The 23,620-nt window shown below is 35.9% G+C and overlaps 1 pseudogene; it reads right to left on the reverse strand.

The window, feature by feature from the left end:
* Positions 1-21,492: 21,492 nt before the first annotated feature.
* On the reverse strand, positions 21,493-22,785 carry LOC129082079 (keratin, type I cytoskeletal 18-like; annotated as a pseudogene).
* Between the last annotated feature and the right edge of the window lie 835 nt (positions 22,786-23,620).

Genomic DNA, 23,620 nt, shown 5'->3' on the forward strand with positions numbered 1-23,620 from the left:
CAATAAGGCTCTCTGGGACTGAGACAGCAGCCGGCAGACTCCAAAGGACTGCCATCATACAAGTAGCTCCAAGAAGTGGGGTTTCCAATAGTTGCCTTGGTTCCAAATCACAGCCTTCTCAAGAAGAGTGTGAACTTGCGACAGTGGAGGCTGATCCCAAAGATGTGTGTGCAGGGGGCCCTGCTTGCCTAACTGACTAAAATGTGAAGTGTGACTATGGCTTCCCATACCCTTGGAATAGCTGAGTGACAGTGGGACCCAGCTGGACCAGGACAGGCTGGGCCTCACCAGAAAGTCACCAGAGTGTCATGCCAGGAATTAGGCAAATATTTTTTACTGGAAAAATCCCTCCAATGCTGAATGGTGAGTAGTTCAGCCACAGTCTTAGAAACCACAGCCACATAATGATCTGATCATGCAGGGATAGATTGGACTTACACACAGGGCACTTTAGTAAACAGAGCTATAACTATTTCAAGCATGTGGTATTTGACCAGGACACAAGAAGACCAAACATGCATTTTTTCTAAACACAATTAAAAATAGAAGAATATCTATTTGTAATAAAAACAAAATACAATTTTCTATATTTTGATTAAATGAGAGAATATTTCTAAGTATTAGTACAAAGAAAAATAAGTATATGTTTTGGCAGCAAAGAAATTTCACTCTATTTTTTTCATTTGCTTTATTCATCTTTTGCTTTTATTATTTTAGGTGCTGCCTAAAGTTATATCTTTATAATTGTACCTATCATAACTTGACAAGACATACAAATTGGCTTAGCTTTTATTTAACTAACTATATCATTGGTCAGTTTTCCTTTATTATTGCTTATCCATTTAAAGAGAGAGGAAATATCATGGATAACACAATAAAATATCTCCCTCGTTTTTTCATCTGTGAACAATAAAAATATCAAAGTGTTATGCAACACTAGCGACAAACCTTTATTGAGTCCATATATATATCTATATACATATATATATTTATCTCCTTACATATTTTTCTTTTAGAAAGCCACAAAGGTAGAAATGAGCTATAGGAGAAATGGGCTCAGGAAACAAGTTACAGAAGCAAAAAGAAGGGTTCTTGGAGCTTAGGAGAGAGGGAGGTAAAGGTAACACACTGAGGGGAAGATAAAGGGGAGGGGAAAGCCATGGATGTGCTATTATTTATTTCCCAGACACAGTTTTCAGTGCTTTATGTATGTTATTTAATCTTTCCAAGCCTATGAGGAGAATATTATTGCCTATATTCTTACATAAAAGAAAGATAAGTGAATGCCCCTTCCAAAGTTGTATAGCTAGTAGGTTTCAGAGTCAGGATTCCTAATGATATAATCTCTCATGAGACAGGGTTATTAACCGCCAAGCACTCATGCGTACCATCTCAGTACATATACTATGTAAGGCTTATTATAGAGTATATTTTGAAATAATTATAAGATACTGCATTTAATATCGTTTGTGATTTTTTTATCTTTTCAGAAAATTAAGGTGTTTGAAACATCACAAAACTAAAGTATTTAAAATATTGCTTTTCCTAAAATATATTTGCTTGAATTACTTTACTATTTCTGCTCACTAAGAGAAAACACAAACTTTTAGATGACCCATCATCTCTATCTATATTTGGTTCTTGTATTAAAAAAAAAGAATAGACAGAGAACTTTTTTCATTTTTGCAATTTCTATAAATTCTAAAGAAGTTTAACATGTCACTGCACACTGCTTACCAACCTGTTGGTGTATATTGAGGTCAGAATTATGAATGAAAGGCCTTTGCCAACAAATGTTACAGATAGTAAATAATACCTTTCCATACATATAAATGAATCATATAAAATTACAAATGTCCTTCAATTCTGGTGGGAAAGGTAAAAACAAGGAAGTTAGTGGAAAATAACACACTGTTTAACTACTTTCTTTTTAAAAGGCAGAATTCTGAGAAAGGAGAAAATGGGTGAAAAGAAAATGGGGGAGAATATTGAGAGGTGGATAAGAGTAAGGGCAATTAGAAATTAAATGAAAAGTAGGGTAAAATAAAAAGGAATAGAGAAGAACTCCAAGAAAATAATTGAGAGACGAATATAAAGAATCCAACATCCTCAGCTTTTTATCTCACCTAATCTGAGCAAACATTCCCAGAATCACTTTTTGTTTCTCTTTTCTACAATCTGTAATGTGTCTCATCAGGATTTCACCAAAGAGGGCCTTCAGAACATTACAGTGAATTAGGGATTTTGTTTTTGCTATCAAAAGCATATAAAATAGAATTTGAAAACTTGTTGGGTAACTTTAAGATCATGGGGAAACGTTTTTCTGGGAAACGACTGTTGAAACTACTGAAGACACATTTTCCCCCCCTAAACAACATACACTCTATACTGAAGCAGAAACATAGAGTAGAAATGGTTTCTTTATTTAATAAAGAAAAAAGAAAATAAAATATAAAATATGGAATTTTCAAAATACTTTATCTTCTCTGTATCAACTTAATCTGACTTCTTCAAGAACACTGGTTTGCCCTGTATCTTCATTCCATCGCAGATGTTTTTTCCTCCCACACTCCTTACCACACAGTGTGGCTCTGGGCCAGGTGTCCTAAATATCACTTGCATTGCTTTAACAGTGGGAGATTGTAACCAACCCCATCATCCTTTTGGCATTATTTCTGTAAGTGCTGACTCTGACTGATATGTAGCTTATAGATAAACGGCATGTTTATATAAGAATCCTAAGAACTAACTTCAAGAGATCCTACCTTCAAGCATCCCAGTTCCTGGAGATTTGCTGATCTTCAACTATGGAGCCAAAATGACATAAAAATGATGTGAATCCAGGAAAACTAAACCAGGATGATGCACACGGAACCACCACTTGCCCTATCAGAATGCACTGTGCTAGTCTGCATGTAGAGAGCTTCTCAACTCCCCCCGCCTTAGTCTCTTTGTTCTTTTCTCCTCTTCCTCCCTATAGGAACCTCTGCTTGCACTGAGAGGTGAAGATAGGCTTTGAAATGTGAGTCTCCCATCTTCCAGATGGCTGATATCTGAATAAACCTCTTTCCTTTATATCAGCACCTGCCTCTCAAGTATTGACCTTTGTAGTGGCAGGCAGTTGGAAATGCATTTGGTTATACTTCCAGACTATTTCCCACTCTCCTCTGTAAAATACCCCAGATGTGAGTCTCATGTTGTGGTCAGATTATACCATCCATGAACCCCTCTGTACACCAGAATGATCCATCTCACTGATTATTTTAACAGTCTCAATCTCCAAAATTACTTCTGACTTGATTATTGACGATTGTGTAATCCACAGAGATGATCCTTTCGGTTTCCTGGCCTCGCATTTCCCAGACCTCCAGTGAAACTTTTTCTGCATTTACCTCCGGTAAACACCTAGACTGTTAACATGAACAGCTGAATCTTTTTATAACTGCAATTGTGAACTTTTCTCTTTCTGACAACTCCTGTAGGATTTTCCTGAACACTTTGCCTGCCTGGATCCTAAAATCCACTGTTCTAAAACGAGTATGGCCTGTCTTCCTTGGCATGTCCTCCCAGCCTTCTCACGCAGCTCGAACTTATTGGCTATAACTAAAACCATTTTATTATACACACATGCAACATTGCCTCTCTCTCCCTTTACTTACACACTTAGCAACACACCAATTCTGGAAAAATTTAATGGCCCACATTTGCCTTCATGAGTTTAACTATGGCTGAAGAAAGATCTAGAATCATGTTGATTGTTCTTACCTTAGACTAATTTCAAAAGAACCCTTAATACTTCCAACATCATACAATCTCTTTGTCTTATGAGACAGTATCACATATCTTTTATATCTCAAATTGTTACTTATTTCTAGCCAATGATATTAGTTCCCAAGTCACTGAGGAAATGGAAAGTTTTAAGAGAAATCTTACAAACTCCTCCTTCTAATCCTTCATCTGCAGCCACAATAAACTCTGAGGCCTACCCTTTCATTTGTATACTAGAGTCAGTAATCCTTTCTTGACTACTTGAGAACAGCCTTCTAAACTGCCCCCTCTCCTCAATGACATCTGTCATCAAAATTCCTCTTTCTACTTTCCCATAATGCTTCTATTCCTCCAAGTAGCATGATGTTATTAAAAACAACAACAAAAAGAGGCACAAGAAAAACATAAAAAAATACCACTCTTACTCTTATCATTCTCAGTTATCACCTCATTTTTCTGTTCTTACTTATAGAAAAATTTTCAAAATAGTTGTTTACCCTCTCTGACCCTTATTCCTCTTCTTCTTTTCTCCCAACAACCCTCACTCCTCTACTCGAAACTACTACTGGCATGGCTGTAAATGTCCTCATATTGCAAACCCAATGGTCAAGTTTCAACTTTCAAATCACCTGATCTCTCATACACATATGATACAGTTGATGGTTCCCTTCTCCTGAAAATGCTCTCTTCACTTAACTTCCTTAACATCATATCCTCCCCACCCCGTTTTTTCCTTCTTTTTCTGTGCTTTCTTAATGTCCTTAATGGTGATTCATCCTTCCTTTTCTAACCTCTTAATTTTTAAATTTCTCAGTTTTTATTACCTTCCTTCTTTTCTCTCTATTCTATTTTGGGGATGTTATTTGGCTTTGTGCATTGAATACCATCTAATACATGGGTAACTGACACTTTGTATTTGTAATGTAGACCTCACAATGTCTGAAAGGCATCTAAACATAATAAGTGGTACAAGTCAGAGCTCCTGATTTTCTATGTCCACACAATTCAGGTGCAGCTGCAGCCATCCCCATTTTAGGCAGTGGTAATCTTATACTTCTAATTGCTCAGTTCAAAGTATCCAGGAAACATGTGGAGGTTTTGTTTGTCACTTTAAAAAAAATATTCTTGCGCTCATACCTCACATCAGAAAATTCTGTTGGCTATATCTTCAAAATATATCTAGACTCTTCCCATTTCTCACCACCTCATGTTATAATTACCTTGAATCTATTCAAACTCACTTTGTCTTGGATTTTTGTAATAGCTTTCTCCCTGGTCTTTTCTATTTCTGTCCCCTATAGTCTATTCTCAACAAAGCATTCTGAGTAGATCTAATGTACAAGTTAGAAATCACTTCTCTGCTGAAACCCTCCAATAACTTCTGGTTTCATTTGGAATGAAGGTCAACATCTTTAAAATAGCCTAAAAGCCCTAATGATTTGTCCCCTTGCCTTTTTTTTTTGTCATTTGTTATCTTTATTTAATCATGAAATGCTTTTTCACATAAATTCATAAGTTGTCTTACGTGGAAAGTGCTGTTATCATTATTTTTAATACTATAATTTTCTTTTCCCTTTTTTCTTGAATTTATTGAGGTGATGCTGGTTAACAAAATTATATGGGCTTTTTAAAAAGTTATTTTTTTTTTACTGTTTAAATACATTTGTCTCCATTTTCCTGCTACCACTTTCCCTTGGCCCACCCACCTCCCTCCGTCAATCCTTTCCCACTTTGGCTTTGTCCATGGGTCCTTTATACATGTTCCTTGCCCATTTCTACAACATATTATCTGTACACTGTATTGTGTGTTCACCACCCCCAGTCAGGTCTCCTTCCATCACCACTCATCTCCTCTATGGCCTCCTTCACCTTCCCTCACCTCTGCTGGCAATCACCACACTGTTGTCCCTGTCATCAGTTTTTCTTTTTCTTTTTTCCATTTTTCCTCAATCCTTCCACCTCCAACTTAGCACCCCCTGCACCAATCAACTGCCAGTCTGCTCTCTATCTATGAGTCTGTCTCTATTTTACTTGTTAATTGCCTTTTACTACTTCTCTGACTTCCTTTCCCCTAATTTCTATCCTTGTCACTTTTCTCAGACATACAGACGTTTACATATTAGGCAGACTCTTGCATCTGCAATTTTGTACTTGTGCACACCTCCTATCTGTGGTCCTATCCCCCCTATATTGAAGAATCTATTCAACATGGTGAGTGACCTCACTTCCTTTAAGTCTTTGCTAAAATGGCATCTTTCTGAGAGTTCTCTGATCATTTTGATTAAATTTTACCCTCTTAGCATCCTATCTGGGTTTCTGGTGCTGCTTTATTTTCTCAGTAGCACTTTTGCCTTGTAACTTACTGTATAGATTTATCAATTTTACACTGTCTTTTTTATATATACTGTATTCCCATTACATGTAAAATTACCTCTTACGTAGTGAGAATTCAGTAGATATTTTAGCTGTTGAGTAAATAAATGAGTGTTTGAATAAATAAATACTATTAATTGAAAGCAGCTTATTTAAGATGTTATATTGCACTTTGGTTTTGAATTTGTGTCTCCTCGCATTGCCCATGACCTATTAGGGACAACAGTGATTTTACCTAATTGCCTAACTGTTGTGCTCTATGAAGCTTTGTATAATGACATATTTTAGAGAACTAAAACTTTAGGTTAAGAATCACTCTTTCCAGTATAGATGTTGATTTAGCAGAACTTCCTCAGTCTGTTTATATCTTGACATTATTTGAAATGGACTTTGAACTTAATAGTAAAACACAATGGCACTGCTTATACACACACACACACACACACACACACACAGACTCAGAGTTACTCTTTTAATTCACTTTATCATGTTTTGGAGGTCCATAAGAATTTTTCACTACCAGTGCTTTTATACTTGTTAGCATAAATTGAATATAGGTTACTACGATACCTAATTATAGCATTTATTTATTTATTTTTTGTATCTCTCCTCTCTACATGCTTCAGGTTTCTGAAATACTTAAAGCACAACTTTCTAATGTAGACCATTGTCAGTGTTATGGAAGGTCTTGAGGTTGGGCTATGGTTTTCATTTATATGTGTTTGAGACTATGTGTTTGAGAATTCCAGTTGAGGCTTTTACTCTTACATTAGGACATGTGGGAACCAAAAATAAATACCATAGAAGAGAAATAAGAACATTAAAGATGGCTGGAAAGCCTGAACACACACTCTAGAGTCAGAAAACCTGTGATATATTTACAAGAGGCCCAGTCCACATAGAATCACTGTTCCAACAAAGGGGAAAATTTAGAAGAATTCTATATTGAGGGAAGGAAACTAGTAATTTATGATGCCATTGAAAGTTTAGTAGAAAACACTGAAAAATATTTGGTGGATTTGATGAGCTGTCCAAAGTTATGACTGCAACCTAGCCAAATTAATTCTGAGTCCTTGATAATGATCCTAATGATCCTGATATATTTCCTGAAATACTTTACCATTTTCTTCTCATCAGCTATTCTGGGCAGAGTCCTGAACCTTTTTGCACAGGTATATATACTTAAGTTTCATCTAGTTCACAGTATTTCTGACTGCATATTGTATGTTTATGAAAAAAATTAATTTGTAAATGTCTTCACTCTACTTGACTGTTATATTTAAGCACACTGTTCATACAAAATGCTACTATATTTAGTTTATACTTTAATAATCAGCTGTGTATTTTTTCAGTTTGGGGATCAAGGTTCATTTGGTCCAACAATCTTACCTTAAACCACATTGAGAATTCAATACAATTATTGGCAGACATTTGCATTTCTTCAAACCAGGAAAATGTTACAGGAGAAATTTAGTGCCATGGTTAGAAAAGCTGTGTGTTAGCTAATGGCTGAACTACAGGTAAAGAGAAAATTTTTAAACTTCTATTATGATATTTTCAGTCAAAAGATTTGCAAATCCTTGGCCTTGATGGAAATCTAATGGTGAAATAGAGAGCAACAGTCTTCCATTATTACAGCTACATTGTCTGTATGACTTTGTCAAGCTCATCTTGACTTATTCTAACCTTAAAACAAACTAACAAAAAATAAATAAAAACAAGCAAAAAAACCATTTTCTTCACATAAGAGATACACTGCAAGGATAAATTAAACTATTTCTATTCATAATATTACTGAGTTTTTGGAGAAATGGTGCTATATAAAGTATATAACAAAGTACCATTGTTACTTTTACAGAGACTGAAATAGTGTATAGAAATGGGAGGACTGGAGACAAATAAAATATTTATGTTAGCTTTATTTCTGAATAAAAATACTTTGGAAATGCCTATGCCTAATTACACTTAGTTTTCCCTCCTGATAATTCAGTGCACATTTATCTTTGTTCTCCCACAAAGCAAAATAGTTACTCTTAGCACTTGCTTGGAATATTGACCTCAAGCTCATAAAATGCTTCAGCTCTCTGTGCCAACAGAAGGAACCATTTGACAAATTGAGCATTTGAAATTATCATAATCTTATGTGATCTCCCCTCAGTGCTACACACCTCTTATCTGATTCCAATAGCTCAGAGACAACTTACCACATTGTATTTATCTTTATTGTAATTTAATTTTGAGCAGTCAGAAATCTTAGTGAAAGGAGAAACTGCTAGAATTTCAAAATCAGGTTGTCCTGCCTGCTAATTGCTTCTTCTATTAAACACTTGGAAAAACACCCACCATGACATTTTTGACACCTAATACATTAAAGTTTTGTTTCAGCTTTCCTGACCTTAGCTGCTATTGTTGGGTTCTTTGCCTGGATTCTTCTCTCAAGTGATGCCAGGCCTTAGAACAAAGAACCCAGCATGATCAGAGCCCTTTAAACTGAGTGGCAAATGCCTATGGCAATAAACCCCCTTTATTTCTCATAATCCTTTTTGCTCACTGCTGAAGACTCTCACCTCAGCTTCTATTGCTCCCACACCTGAGCTGAAGAATAAGAATTTTTGTGCATAGCTATTAACAGGCATTTCTCAGGCTGCAGGATAGGCTGCATTAGAGATAAAATAAAACGTCCAAGAAAAATAAAGGATCTGATATTGGAGGTGAAGTTATACTCTGGTGACAAGTGTTAGAAAGCACAACAGGCTGAAATTCAAGAGATAAGGCTTTTAATAATGATACCATCATGGGATTGGGTAACTTTCCATAAAGTGCCATTTTATCCTCTGGAATCCTTGCTATAATATGGAGGTGGACTAGATAATTTCTCAAGTAGTAGTCTTTGATATCTTGCAGAAAACCAAACAAATACATATTTTTTATAAAATATTGTAAACCATATGAAAGTTTAATAATCAAAATAATCCTTTTTTAACTTTAAAACACTCACGATAATGAAAATGAATTCCTATATTGCAGAGCTTTACAAGTACACAGCCATTGGATTGGTAAATCCAAGTTTTTACCACTGGATTTAAAACTCCAATGGTAAAAGAAGGGACTAATTGAAAATATTAGAGTCACATTCAACTTAGCAATATAGTCAAGGCATGCAAAAGCCAAGAAGATCAAAATTACCATTTCCCATTTCATAATCACTCAAAAATATTTGGGCTCGATGATATAAAGTTGCTGATGTTTGATAATTTTTAAAGCACAAAATGGCAATTTCATGTAATTCAACTTAGTAGTTAAATTTTTGATGCTTTATTTTTTGACAGTGGGTAATTGAATAAACATAAACTGTGTGAATGTGACGCAAATTCTTCTGTAATGGGTTTTAGCAGTTTGATGGCTGCTTCTAACTTTAAAAATGACATTTAACACATTGTTTTTTCCTATGAAATTATTGCAGACTGGAAAAAAATTCTTCATACATGGCATCTTGGCAATACTTATGTAAGATATCAGACTTTTCAAAAGGAAATGCATCTTTAGAAATAGGTTGATTCTGATTATTGTATTAGAGAATTTTGTTGGGAAAGTGAGAGTGGATCTTTCACATGGTTTACACTGATTAGATGGGACTAAATGTCCAGATGTGCTTCATTGTCAGTCTTCAGATTCTGATCTTAGCACTTCAGAGAAGATAGAAGGGTAGGATTTTTGATGTCTCTAATGTAATTGAGAAATACAGGTTCATAATTTTATAGAAAGAGCCTAGCAACTAAATTTCAGGTATAGATCATTTAGTATCTCCTTGTATGACATTGAGCAAATCACTTCAACTTTCTGATTTTCATTTTCCTATTGGTAAAATAAGGGAGCGGTATTTGGTGATAATATATTTTCTTTAGCTCTAAAGTTTAGTGGATGCATGAGTCTTTGAGATAGACATGAATAATAACTGTATGGTTAAATTCTCTTAGGTAAATCCTGTGTACTTTCTTTTGCCTCTATTATTTGTTGTTCTGCCAAGTGATCAATATTGAGCCCTTCAGAATGAACCAATTTCAATCCTCAGAAGAGGCTCTTAAATTAAAGTGAAAATATATTTTCCACTTAATTTTACCCTTCATGTTCGTGTATTGATCTTTATAACCACCCAACCTCCTTATATCAAATAGTGTGACCATTCAAAACTTCATGGACTGATCAGGCTGCTCCCCATTTAAAGATTTTGAACAGACTGACTCACTTTATAGATCATTAAAGTGTAATGAGAACATTTGTGAATATGTTTCTTTGGAACGAGATGCTGCTCTTCTGTGAGCTCCACCTGCCAAAGTTCCCATTCTACAAAATTCTATGAGGTGTTATCCATAGGATTCTCTTTCTGTTTCATCTCTTTTTTTCTGTTTTCTCTTTTTGTTTAAGTTGATTAAGCATTAATTTAGTGTGATTACAGTTATTACTTGATTAGGTAAAGCTAAATTTTGTAAAGAAATATAATAATACGTGCTTACCTTTTCTGATATAGTACTTCATTGAAAATGTGCATTTTAATCCATTCTTGAAAAGATTATATATATTCTATTTCATGTACACACACACAGCATCACCACTACCACCACCATGAGCACCACCAATCTATAATAGTGTATCTTGTTTATCACGAGTAAAGTCACCTGAGAAAGAGAAACCATGAGAATCCTTCATACTCATGGGATTTATTAAAATATGACTTCCTAAATTCATTTAGTTTTATACTTATTTTCATTCTTTGATGTTCCATGGTTACTCATATTTTTATCCCAACGCAGGTAAGCCTTCAGTATTAAGCTGGTCTAAAGTGAACTGCCCATGCTTTTGTATATTTAGAAATCTATTCTAATTTTAGTAAGCATATAAATCATCCACTGGGCATAATAGTAGATAATAACAAATAGTGCCAAATCTATCAGAATATAAGAAAGGACCCAGGGGGAACTATTACCTGTATATATTTCCTTTAGAACTGAATATATTTGCTCATTTCTAAATACAAAGTTTAGGTCCAGAAGTTACTAGCATTAGTTTAGTTGCAGTCATAATTGATATGAGTGACAAAATATAAGTTATGATTTTGAGGTAAGCTAAATGATCTAATATTACCTTGATATTTCCTTATTACATTTTGTAAAGAATGTGATATATTAAGGTCAGAATTAGCATTAGATTAGCATAGCATTGTTACCTGGCAGGGTTCTGGCTTTGTATTAAAGATCATAGGGAATAAGAGAGAGACTGAACTCAAGAAAATGACAAACCAGCTAATATTGACCTGCAATATGCCTGTGGATTCATTATTAAAAAATAAAAACAATACGCACACATAAGAAGTACCTGTTTCCTAAAGGAAAACAAAAGGAAGGGATTCCTGGCATATTTAGAATATTCAGGTAAAAAAATAGTTATAAGATAGAACTAACTGACAGTATGTCTCTAAAAGTAAAAAAGGGAAAAAAATTTTTTCTCATGTAACTTAACTAACAAGTTTAGTAGTGTATTTGTGTTGTGAGGCTCAGCTACACACAGGGACTCAAGAAACATCTTTTCTTGGCTCTAACTCTCTCTAAACAGTGATTTTATTCTGTGGACAAGCTCTCCTCATGCTCTTATCTGCAAATTCATATTATTTTCTCTTAAGAAATCTATTTAAAAATTTTGACTTTATCCAAAACATCCTGTGGAAAAATACATTGGCCTGATTTTTTCCCACCCTTATTTTCTGATAGAAGACAGGCTGCTGAAACATGGAAAAGGGGTGAAATTCTCCAAAGGAATCAAAAGAAGAGAATGGAAAACTATTACGGGCAAATAAAAATTATGGTTATCTTGGGTATTATATTTGACCTCAGATTATTACATATTAGTATTAGCCAAACTCTGTTACATGGATCATCACTGGCCCATGAAATACTAATCAGTGTTCAGTGGGGAAAAATAATTTCTTTAATCAAATAATTTTGGGATATGTTTGAGTGACAAGTTATTAAAATTACTTTTTTTCTCCCTGATTATTTACTAAGGTACAAGCATGATAGATACCAGGTCCTGATGGAAGAAGATGACAGATTTACACATGCATGATTATCTAAAAACAAGTTCAATGATTTTGAACACTCCTACTCAATTAGCTAATATAACTAGTAAAAAGAGGGAGAATTTGTGAATATATAACTTTGGCAATAGCTGTTACTATGCCATGTCCCCACCCATTCAAGCTTCCATGCTGTACAATTCCACAGGGGCAATACTTTCTGTGAATGACACACTCATTCCAACTCTCAGTCATTCACATAGATTACATACCATATCACTTCCTGTTTTTATGCAACACAAAGTCTCTGTCAGCCAATGGGGTGCAATGGGTTTTTTACCTTAACTGCAATTCTAGAGAAGAGACTTCTATGGAACTCTCAGAAGTCTTAAAATGTGCTCCTTGATGTCTGGGGACACTGAAGATTGCTTTCTGACTGCTGTGTGAGAAAAAGAAAGTGTCCTGTGGCAGCAAGGTATAGGAGACTTCAGTGGGATTGACTTGTAGGCTCAGACTTTATCAGGGCAAGGGATGTGTGAATGTTTCCTGTTAGATGTGACCATGTAGAAGAGTCAGGGTGGAGTGTCTTGAGTCCTCGCTAAGGAGAGTCACCTTGTTAGGCAGAGGGACTCAGTGGTAAGAAGATGGACACAAGCATGATATCTCTACAAACTGGGGTAAAAGTCATAATGTCATTTATTGGGGCCTAATAAACATTAAGATTCCCACCACCACCAACAACAAAAAAATGATCACTAGACCAAGAGCTCTAAAATTTTCCAGCTCAAAGAACATGAACTGGTTTTTTAAATTAAATCCTTTCTTATGCCCTTATCAGTCTTCTGTTCACCCCCTAAATCTCAGAGAGGTCAGAAACTAGGGCAGGAGAATAGTAATTTAGAGGATTTAACTGTATCTTTTCATTTAATTTAAAGCAGGATTGGAAAGAAGATGTATGTTTAATTCACAGTTTTGATCTATATTTTGGAATAGACAACCTAATTATGTATTGAAACTCTGTTTTTGCCTAAAAAGAACCCTAGGGCTGTCTAACCATTATTTAATAGTAGTTAATGGAGAAGGGTCATGGGTTTTCTGAAGTTTTAATTTAGGAGCCATGTAGGGTTAATTAGATTGCATAAATTTTAAAGAGATAAACAAGCACTGTATTTGCATTTTGATTGCATCATGACTGTTGCATGTTTAACATTTCAGATATACAAAATAAAACAAGTTTTTAGTTTTTTGTTTTTAATTATGCTCTTTTTCAGGGCCATTCACATGCTACCTCAGTGTGGCAATCCCTAAAATGAAATCATAGGAAATGTAGTTTCCCAAATTATTTGGTCCTAGAACCATTTGTTCAAAATATACACATTTACATCTCAAAGAGTAAAATATTGCAAAGCACTGAGCTTGGAAATCTCTGCAGCAGGCTAATATGTAAAGAATGAGTAATAAGCAGGGCAGATTAGAGATTAGAGAATGTAATGGTGAATAACCTCTTTTAGTATTCTCCAAAACTTGATAGTATAGGATAAGAACACACTAAAGGAAAACTATGTCCTATTCAAAAGAAACATCTGTTATATTAGAAGGTGGAGAAACTCTGAAAGTCCCCAAAATATATACAGCCTCAGAAATCCATGAAAACTCCAGAAAGCACAGTGTATGAAACAGAAGTGATAGCACTATGAAAGATTAGACTAAAGTCTGATCTGCTATGTGGAGAAAGTAGAGACTACTTTGTGTGTGCAGAGCATACATTGGCTAAGATGCAAATTATAGTGATTGGAGGCTTCAACTGTCAGGACATTCGCTGGAAGTCTCATTCAAATATTTAAATATATATATTTAAAATAAATATATATTTAAAATAAATATATATATTTAAGATATATATATATATTCCTTAATTCAATTTTTTAAATAGTTCAATCTCCCAGAGGTGAGAGAGGAAAAATTAATTAAACAGCTAGCTTCAAATTAACTTCTTTAGGCAGGGAAGAATTGGTTGCTAACTTAAGACAGTCAGAACTTTCAGGAAAAGAAATAATGTCATTTTATCATTTATACAGTATCAATAGAGTAAACTACAGAATACAGAGGCAGGCACATTTTAGATTTTAAGAAGACAGTTTTTAAATATTCAAATAAATCAGAGGCATGATTCAGTGGTATGAGATTCTGGAATGAACAATAACTAAAAAGTCTAAGAAATTTAAAAAAAAATTCTGAGCTACCCTTCCAAAAAAAAATAGGATAAACCTAAAGAAATCTGTTTACTACTGAGGGAACTCTCTAATGATCTTAGATTTAAAGGAGTAGTAAATAAAATATAAATAGGAAATATAACTGCTTAGTGTAATATTCATACACTGGCAAAAGTTGACCCAACAGAGAAAATACAAAGTAAGCTAAAGCAATCACAGAACTAAATACAGCAAAAGATAACTTGCTTGTAAAGCTATGGTCAAAGGCATGAAAGCTAAAGGTAGCACATAATCCAAGATTTTATTCTGCTGCAATGAACACTCTTGGAGCAATTCACAAAATCTGAGTAGATCCTCTATATTTGTGATATTATAAAATATGATTTTTAAAATTTTGGTAATTTTACTGGAGTTATATAAGAAAATGTTCTTGTTATAGCTTGTTGAGCCATGCCACATGGAAAAAAGTAAAGCCATTTTAAGAAGAGATATTAATTTCTGAATGTAATATTTCTAACATAGAAAACTAAAAATGGGGAGAACTAAGATGGCAGAGGAGTGAGTGAAAGTTGCACTGACTTCCTCCCAGGACCAACCTGAAATTACAACCAAATTGTGGAGAAAACACCTAGAACAAATAACTGAACAATAGTGAAAGAGGAGCCTTATAACTTTGGGCAGACAGAAGAATCAGCTTTAGCACAACCTAACTGGTAAGGAGTGCGATACAGACTTGAGAAGGTGGGCAGGGCACCCATGGACAGCAGCACCAGAAGGATATTGAAAGGACCATTTGGATCCCCCTGAGAAGAACGGGATCTAAACCATAAGTGGGTATCTCCAGCCTATAGCAGCCAGAGCCCAAAGGGTACACAGAAGACAACCAGCTTCAAAAAGCAGCAGGGTTGCTCTCTGCTAGAGATAGGCAGCTGGAGACGCAAAGAGCCACTTAAAGGGCCAACGCATAAATTTTTATTTGCAGACACTTACCCTGGTCTCTTGCAAAGGTAGGGGCAGAGTGGGGTGGAGACACCTGAGGAGAGTCTGGGAAAGGAGGCTCTGCAGAGAGCTGTGAGAGTAGCCAGGAGGATCCCAGTGCTGATTCCTTCCCCAGACAGTGGCAGCCATCTTGCTCAGGCAGACCACTGCCCCTGAGTTGTAGCTGTGCGAGAGGACTCAATAACCCCATCCCCAGGAGGGATGCTACCCCACCTTGTGGTGTCTCTAAACCAGCCTGCTGAGTGCAGAGGGACTAGATTAATAGCTGAAAGAGACAACCACAGACAGTAGATTCCTGGAAGTCTCAAACAGACTGCCTAAGGTCAGACAAGGACAACATCTGACATCATCAGAGGCAGATCCAGAGAGAAAACAAACAAACAAACAAACAGTGGTCTCCTGCCACAGAAGTTCATACCACAAAGTCAGGAAACCAAGACAGATCAATTTAAGGAGAGACAAAAGAGAAGAAGCTCAGAAATAATGGGAAGACAAAGAAATTCCCCCAACTTGAAGGGAAAGGAGGAATCCCCAGAAAGAAAACTAAAAAAAATAGAGGTAAGTAAACAATCAGATATTGAGTACAATACAATGGTTCTAAGGAAACTCAATGAGCTCAGTGAGCTCAGAGAGAATTACCAAAAACTACAGGGAAAGTATGAGGAACTTACTGCAAACTATATCACCATGAAAAAGGACATAAAAACTATCAATAAGATGCAAGAGGAAATGAAGAATACAATTTCTGAATTGAGGAACACAGTAGAAGGAATCAAAAGCAGGCTGGATGAAGCTGAGGATCAAATCAGCAAGCTGGAGAACAAGGTAGAAAAAAGCTTCCAGAAAGAGCAAGAAAATTAAAAAAGACTCACAAAGAATGAAGAGACATTTAGGGAAATGCAAGACAACCTGAAACATAATGATATCCATATAATAGGGATACCAGAAGGAGAAGAGCAAAGGATAAAGAACCTTTTTGAAAAAATAATAATGGAAAACTTCCCTAAATAGGGCTCTATATTTGCTTTATATCAAGAAATAGTGATCCATGTGCCATATTTGTTGAATAAATCTTATTTTCCTCGTTGATTTGAAATATCAACTTAATCATGTATTACATTGTTAGACAGGTATATATATATACACATTTGTTTCTAGAATGCTTATTTTATTTCATTGATCTATTTGATTATTTCTGTGCTGGTGTCATGTTGTTTTAAATGCTTAGACATTATAATGGATTTACATTTTAAAATATTTTATAATGGATCTTCACATTTAAAAAAGTAAATAAATAGAATCAATCTGCATTTAAAAGAAAGAAAGAAGGATATCCTACTTTTTGTGACATCATGGATGGAATTGGAGAATATTATACAAAGTGAAATAAGCCAGTCAGTGAAAGAAAAATACCATATGATCTCACCTATAAGTGGAATCTATTTAACAAAATAAACTAACAAACAAAATAAACCACAGTCAAGGAAACATGGAGCAGACTGAAAGTGACCGGGGGCGGGGCGGGGGGAAGGAGGGCAATGGTGGAAAAGAGAAAGGACTAAACAAAGAACATGTGTGAGTGACCCATGGACACAGTGAGTGAATTGACTGTAGGACTGGGGGGGCAGGGTGGGATGGATGGAGGAGAGCAAAGGGAAAAAAATTGAGACAACTGTAATAGAATAAACATGATTTAAAAATAAAAAGAGAAAAAAAAAGAAAACTAAAAATGGTAGACAAAGATAAACTGTCAGAAAGATAATTTCTTGGAACCTGAAACACCTTTTCAGTAAATCAGTAGAAAAGAAAGTACAATAAATATATAGAAATTTATAGTGTTGGAAAGTATTAAATAAAAATCCATTTATACAAAGTGACACAATCTCATGATTGTTATAGCACATCAACTTTTTCTAGGATGCTATCCCTCCTATTCTATGCTTGTAAACTCACTAGGCCTTGTGAAGATTATATATATGTGTGTGTATATATAATCTATACATATATGTATAATATACATATCTATACACATATGTATAGATATGTGTATGCATGTGTGTCTGTGTGTGTATGAGTTCTGTCCAGAAAAATTCCAGCCATTATTAATAAAACAAGAATGGTTTGTGTGACATCAAAGTAACTGGCAGCCAAGGAGAGTGGACTGGAATGTGCATGTGTGAACAATGATGACTCCACTGTACTAGTCAATGGGGGCATTGGTCTCTGTTGAGTGAGTATGTGTGCTGTGTGACCCTCCTATTCAAAATGACTGAGCAAGTAGAGCAACAAATCTGCACCCAATTTTGCATTAAGCTTGAACATTTCTCCGCAGAAACTATTTGGATAATTCAGAAGGCCGCAGCTATGAGCAACCGGTGATGGCAGCCTCATCATGATAATGTGCCTGTTCATGCATCATGCCTCATGCAGAGTTTTTTGCAAAACATTCAATCACCCAGGTGACTTAGTCCCCTTACAGCCCACATTTGATGTCCTGTAACTTCTGGATTTTTCCTAAACTGAAATCATCTTTGAAAGATAAAAGATTTCAGGTTGTTAATGAGATTAAGGAAAATAAGATGGGGTGGCTGTTGGCAATTAGGAAAACTGCAAGCTGTCTACTTTGATGGGGACTAAGGTATCGTTGGCCTATGTACAATGTTTCTTCTATCTTCTTCAATAAATATCTCTATTTTTCATATTACATGTCTGTATACCTTCTGGACAGACTATACATACACACACATGCACATACATGCACATATACATATGTATATGAAAATTATTAACAGGAAACTTCCCATTTATATTTTGATCTTGGTATGCCTCTCATTGGTGCCAGAAGGATCAAATTTCTTTGTAATTGTATTTTCCCTCTTTGATCCTGTAGTTTATTTCCCAAAATCTGAAATCACGCTTATGGGTAAATTTAGTATTCAAAATAATATGAAGGTTTGAAGGTTGTCTTTGGGTACTCTGTTTTTTTCTCTTTTATTCTTTTTAAGATTATTTTTAGTAGTTTATTTTTTATTGTATTTTTTAATTTCCCCCCTATTTGCTTTTAGAAAACATAATAGAATAAGTAACATAGCATAATTACTGTTTTTATTTATATTGTATCCTCATTTTATACAATGCACTTTGAACTCCATGAGAGTCTGATTTACATTCTACTTCAATTTCCTTTCTCTGCTGGCCCAATATCTGGAATATATCAGGACCTCAGTGGTACTTGTACATTAATGAATCTAAATGCATATATAAACAAAGTGAGCCTATGAAAATACACTATCAATTGAAAAGTTCTCTTCTCAAGTTAAACTACAAAGAGTTTTAAACCAAGATGTTGAAAATATTAATCTTTTTAATCAACATAATAAAAATCAAAGCAAATTGAATTTAGATAAATTCAAGCACCCAATCTGCACAGTTTTTGTGAAATGAATTTGCCATATTTCATACTTTTTAATAAATGAAGATTATTAGAAATGATTGTATTTAGTTAGGGCTTTTCAATAAAATTATAGTGCAGGTTTAAAAAAACAAACTACTGTAAACAAAAAGCAAACTAGTTAGTGTTTAATGGGGGCCCTCAAGCATCAGGTGGTTGACTATAACATTTGACCTTTTAGTTCTTCTAACCATGACATTCTGTGACTGTTTATTTCCTTTTTGACCTAGAACTTGTCTTTATATAATTTGAAGTCTTTTGCATCCTCTGAAGCTGTGGACTTTCTTTGCCACAACACGTGCTGTTATTGACTCACTTTGTCATTTATGTGCATAGTTCAATTTTCTTTGATTGAAAAAATGACCTTGTGCTAATCAAGTCACACAGCTATATCCAGTTTATGTTTTGACCAGCTAAATATGCTCATGGGACAATTCTTAGGCTGAAAAATACAGTATGGATCCATAGAACCTAGAGACTTCAACTACTGAAGGAATAATATTGAGAGTTTAAGAGAAAAAAGGTGAGCTTCTTAAATAAAACTAATCAGTAGAATAATCAGCTCATTAAATTTTCAATCTCCTGATTATGTTTTAATTTTAATATGCACTAGGATATCCTAACTTTTTAACAACATCTTTATAAAATGGAATAATTCTCCTTGGTACAAGGGAGCAGTAGAAAGTAACATCACACTTTGCAGTGAATAGAACATTTCTCTGGAAGCTATTCAATCTGAAAAATCTCTTCACTCTCCCTTTTGTAGGACCATGTTTATATGGTAGTGTAAAATATTTATATTTTACTGACTGCATTTACTATGGTCTACAAAAATGTTGAAGATTCAAATTCCATTTCCTACCCTGTATATAATAAACATTTTTGTTTGTTTGCTTTGCTCTCTTGCTTAATATAATACAGTAATGACACTGCCTGTATGCATATTCACATATTGGTGGAGTAAATTAAGTTAGATCACATGACTAAGTGTACTTTCAGCTCCACTCAATCAATATCTGCAGGTCCTTTTAAAGAACCCCTCTTATGTATTTTACTATTTAACCTCCACAGCCTTCACTATCTTCTTTAAATATAGGAAACAGGCCAAGATAGTGAAACAGTCTATAAAATGGCAAAATGGTAATTTAAATCCAGTCAATCTAACACAATAAAATTATTATGCTTGCCTTACAATTGCATTCCATTCCACAAATAACAATTGGCTTTTACTTGCTTTGATCTTTGCAGCAAACTGGTAAAATAAGGGGAGCTGCCATTATTTTATCCTTTAAGACTATGGCAAAACCAGGGTCACATAGAAAAATGATGGAGTCAATAATATGAGAAAAATCCTCATATAAAAATTCAATTTTCCCTATGTCATCTAATTATAAACAAGGCTTTCAATCCCATTCCTTCCTCCCTTGTTACCTTTCCTTCCTTTCTTTTTCTTTCTCTATCCTTCCATCATTCTTTCGCTCCTAATCCTTCACCTATACAAGAGTTTCTGAGTGTATAATATGCCATATTTTATTTTTCTATCCTATAAGAAAATGAACTTCAGATTGAAAATGACAAAACCACCTACATTAAGTGAAAATAGAAGTTCAAAATGTGAGAGAAAATAGTAAGAGTTAAACTTGCACTTCCAAAGAAACTCAAATTATTACTTCTAGTTAAATTAAATGGTACAATTCTAAAAGTTGTAGATATATGTACAAATGATTAACCCAGCTGCTGAATCTAACAAAATATTGAATGAAAGACTTCTCTCAGTTTAGAAAAATGTAGAACATGCTTGTCAGCAATCCTTCTGTTTTGGATAAAATTTTTAAATGCTTGTCACATATATGATTGTATTCCCTACAGCTGAATCAATAATTATCTACAGGTTATAGCAATACATTTACTACTGAAAAATAAAACATATCGCATAAAAATATAAGATGTTAAATGAGTTCAGGATAGGGAAGGGCATAATAATATAATTATTTTATCATTACAGTATACTCAAAATAGCCAGACTTCTCATTGACATGAATGATCACATAATCCATTCATTTATCAAATATTTATTGGTCATTTTATGTGCCATTTTCCTTGGCACTGGGTACATCAATGAATGCAGAGACAAAGATAGTTGCCTAATAAAATAACATTAGAATGTCACAACACTTTTCAATTCAAGAAGCATTTTTTTGGTCAGAAAATTTCAGCTAAGAGTTTTTCAAAGAAAGGGGATACATTTTAAAAATTAACAGATTAGTATGAAGAGTGAATTCCCTCCCTCCCTCCCTCCCTCCTTTCTTTCCTTTCTTTCTTTTCCTTCCTTCCTTCCTTCCTTCCTTCCTTCCTTCCTTCCTTCCTTCCTTCCTTCCTTCCTTCCTTCCTTCCTTCCTTCCTTCCCTCCTCCCTCCCTCCCTCCCTCCCTCCCTTCCTTCCTTCCTTCCTTCCTCCCTCCCTTCCTCCCTCCCTCCCTTCCTCCCTCCCTCCCTTTCCTTTCTTTTCTTTCTTTCGTCCTTTCTTCCTTTCCTTTCTTTCCTTTCTTTCACCTCTGAACATTTTATTGGCATCCGGCCTTGCCAAGGGATGCCCCACTTTTGCGGCCTTTAATGCCTCTACACTTTGGTGTCGTTGACCTCAGACTCCACTTTGCCGTCCGCAATCTTGCGGGTCATGGTCTTTTGGATGGTTTGTTAAGGAGTGGCTCTTGTCCAGGGCTTCAAGATTGAAGTCCTTCCCTTCTTCCTTCCCTTCTTCCAGTAGGTGGCGGTAGGTGGCAATCTCAGCCTCCAGCTTGACCTTGACGTTCACCAGGGCCTCACACTGTTGGGCCTGGCGCAGCCCCTCTGCCTGGGTCTGGGTCAGCCCTGCCTCGAGGTGCAGCAGGATCCCATCGATATCCATCTGCATGGCATAGCGCATCTCCACCTCCCTCCGGCTGTTCTCCAAACTGACCTTTAAATTTTTCATTGAGTCCGGGTCAGTCTCCAAGGACTGGACCGTACGTACGTCTCAGCTCTGTGAGTGTCACCTCAGCAGCGCCTATCTCAGCAATCTGTGTGGTGACCACTGTGGCACTCTCTTCAGTCTGATGGGACCAGTACTTGTTGAGTTTCTCTCGGTCCTTCCGAGCCAGCTCTTCATACTGGGCCTGGCGTTCTGCCCTGATTTTGCCTAGGTCCTGAGTTTTGGGGGCATCCAACTCTGTGGTCAACCCAGAGTCGGCAATCTGGTTTTGTAGACCATTTACTTCCTCCTATGGTTCTTCTTCATGAAGAGCAGCTCTTCCTTGAGAGCCTCAGTGTCTGTCTCCAGCTGCATGGGAGTGATATTGGTGACATCAATGAGCTTTTGGAGCTCATTGATGTCATTCTCCACAGACTGGAGCATGGCCAGCTTTGTCTCATACTTGACTCAAGTCATTAGCAGCAAGACAGGCACTGTCGATCTGCAGAACGATGCCAGGCATTGTCCACAGAATGTGCAAAGATCTGAGCTCTCAGGTCCTCGATGGTCTTGAAATAATAACCCCCGTCTTTGACCTGGGGTCCCTTCTTCCCTAGGTGTTCCCGGATTTTGATCTCCAGTCTCTGATTATCAGCCTCTAGGCTTCTCACCCTCTCCAGGTAGGAGGCCAAGCAGTCATTCAGGCATTGCATGGTCCCCTTCTAGCTCTGGATGCCCCCTATGCCCACCAGACCCCCCGCTATCCCTGCAGCCAGGCCTCCGGATCCCCAGCCGCCCCGCACACTGGTGGAGCTGAACACCGAGATCCGGGAGCCTGAGCCCCCGGCGCCTGCATAGACGCTGGCCGTGCTGCTGACCGGCTGGACCCGGTAGCTGAGCGACTGCACGGAGCCCAGGGTCCGGTAGCTGGTGGAGAAGCTGGAGCGTGTGTTGAAGCTCATGTTGTTCAGGGAGGAAGGCGAGAAGCCAATGCTCAGGAGAAAGACGACCAGCGGAAACTCAGGTTGAAGCTGCCTGAAGAATGAATTTCTCAACGACTGTAAATACCTACGTGAAATTAAGTATTATAATTTCCGTATTAATAGAATTTTGAACAAAATCTCCTTTGAACTACATATTTTTCATGGGGGAGGGGGGTGGAATTTACTTGTTTTGTTAACCTCATTTTTTTTTTTTGGTCAAAATAGCATTTAGTAATTAAAAAAATCTTATAGTCCAGTTGTAAAGAAATTATACACTGGGGTTCGACAAACATGGTTCAAATTTCAGGTCAGTCACATAGCTTTTAAAGTAACCTTGGTCTGATTAGTTAAGCTCTTTAAATCTTATTTTTTTAACTTATAAAATGCCCTAATCATAGAACTTATGTTTCTGTGAGAATGACATAAACCACTATATTTACATTATAAGGATCGTATTTTAAAATACCAATTTAAAAATAGCACTATCTTGGTGATCTCAGTCAGACTGATGTAGGAGTGGTTAAAAGCATATTTTTACTGGACCATGAGAGAACTTTGCCTTGAGATATTTGCTCTTTACAAGAGAACCTGTCAACACAGTGAATTTGTCTAGTCAATGACACAGTTCTAAAAGTTGATGTAGTGAAACATTCAATGACTGTTGTGTCTCTCCAGACATCATGAGATACTAATACTCTGGAAGATAGATATTTGTTAGTCATATTGACTTCTCTGATACAGTTTTGAATGTTTTACATTTCAAACCCCAAAAGTGCTGCCTCAAATATTTAGCATAATGTTGAGAATTCAAATA

The sequence above is a fragment of the Pteronotus mesoamericanus genome, unplaced genomic scaffold (assembly GCF_021234165.1).
Source record: "Pteronotus mesoamericanus isolate MK-2021 breed Mesoamerican mustached bat unplaced genomic scaffold, CSHL_Meso_final contig_124, whole genome shotgun sequence".
NCBI classification, from domain to species: domain Eukaryota; kingdom Metazoa; phylum Chordata; class Mammalia; order Chiroptera; family Mormoopidae; genus Pteronotus; species Pteronotus mesoamericanus.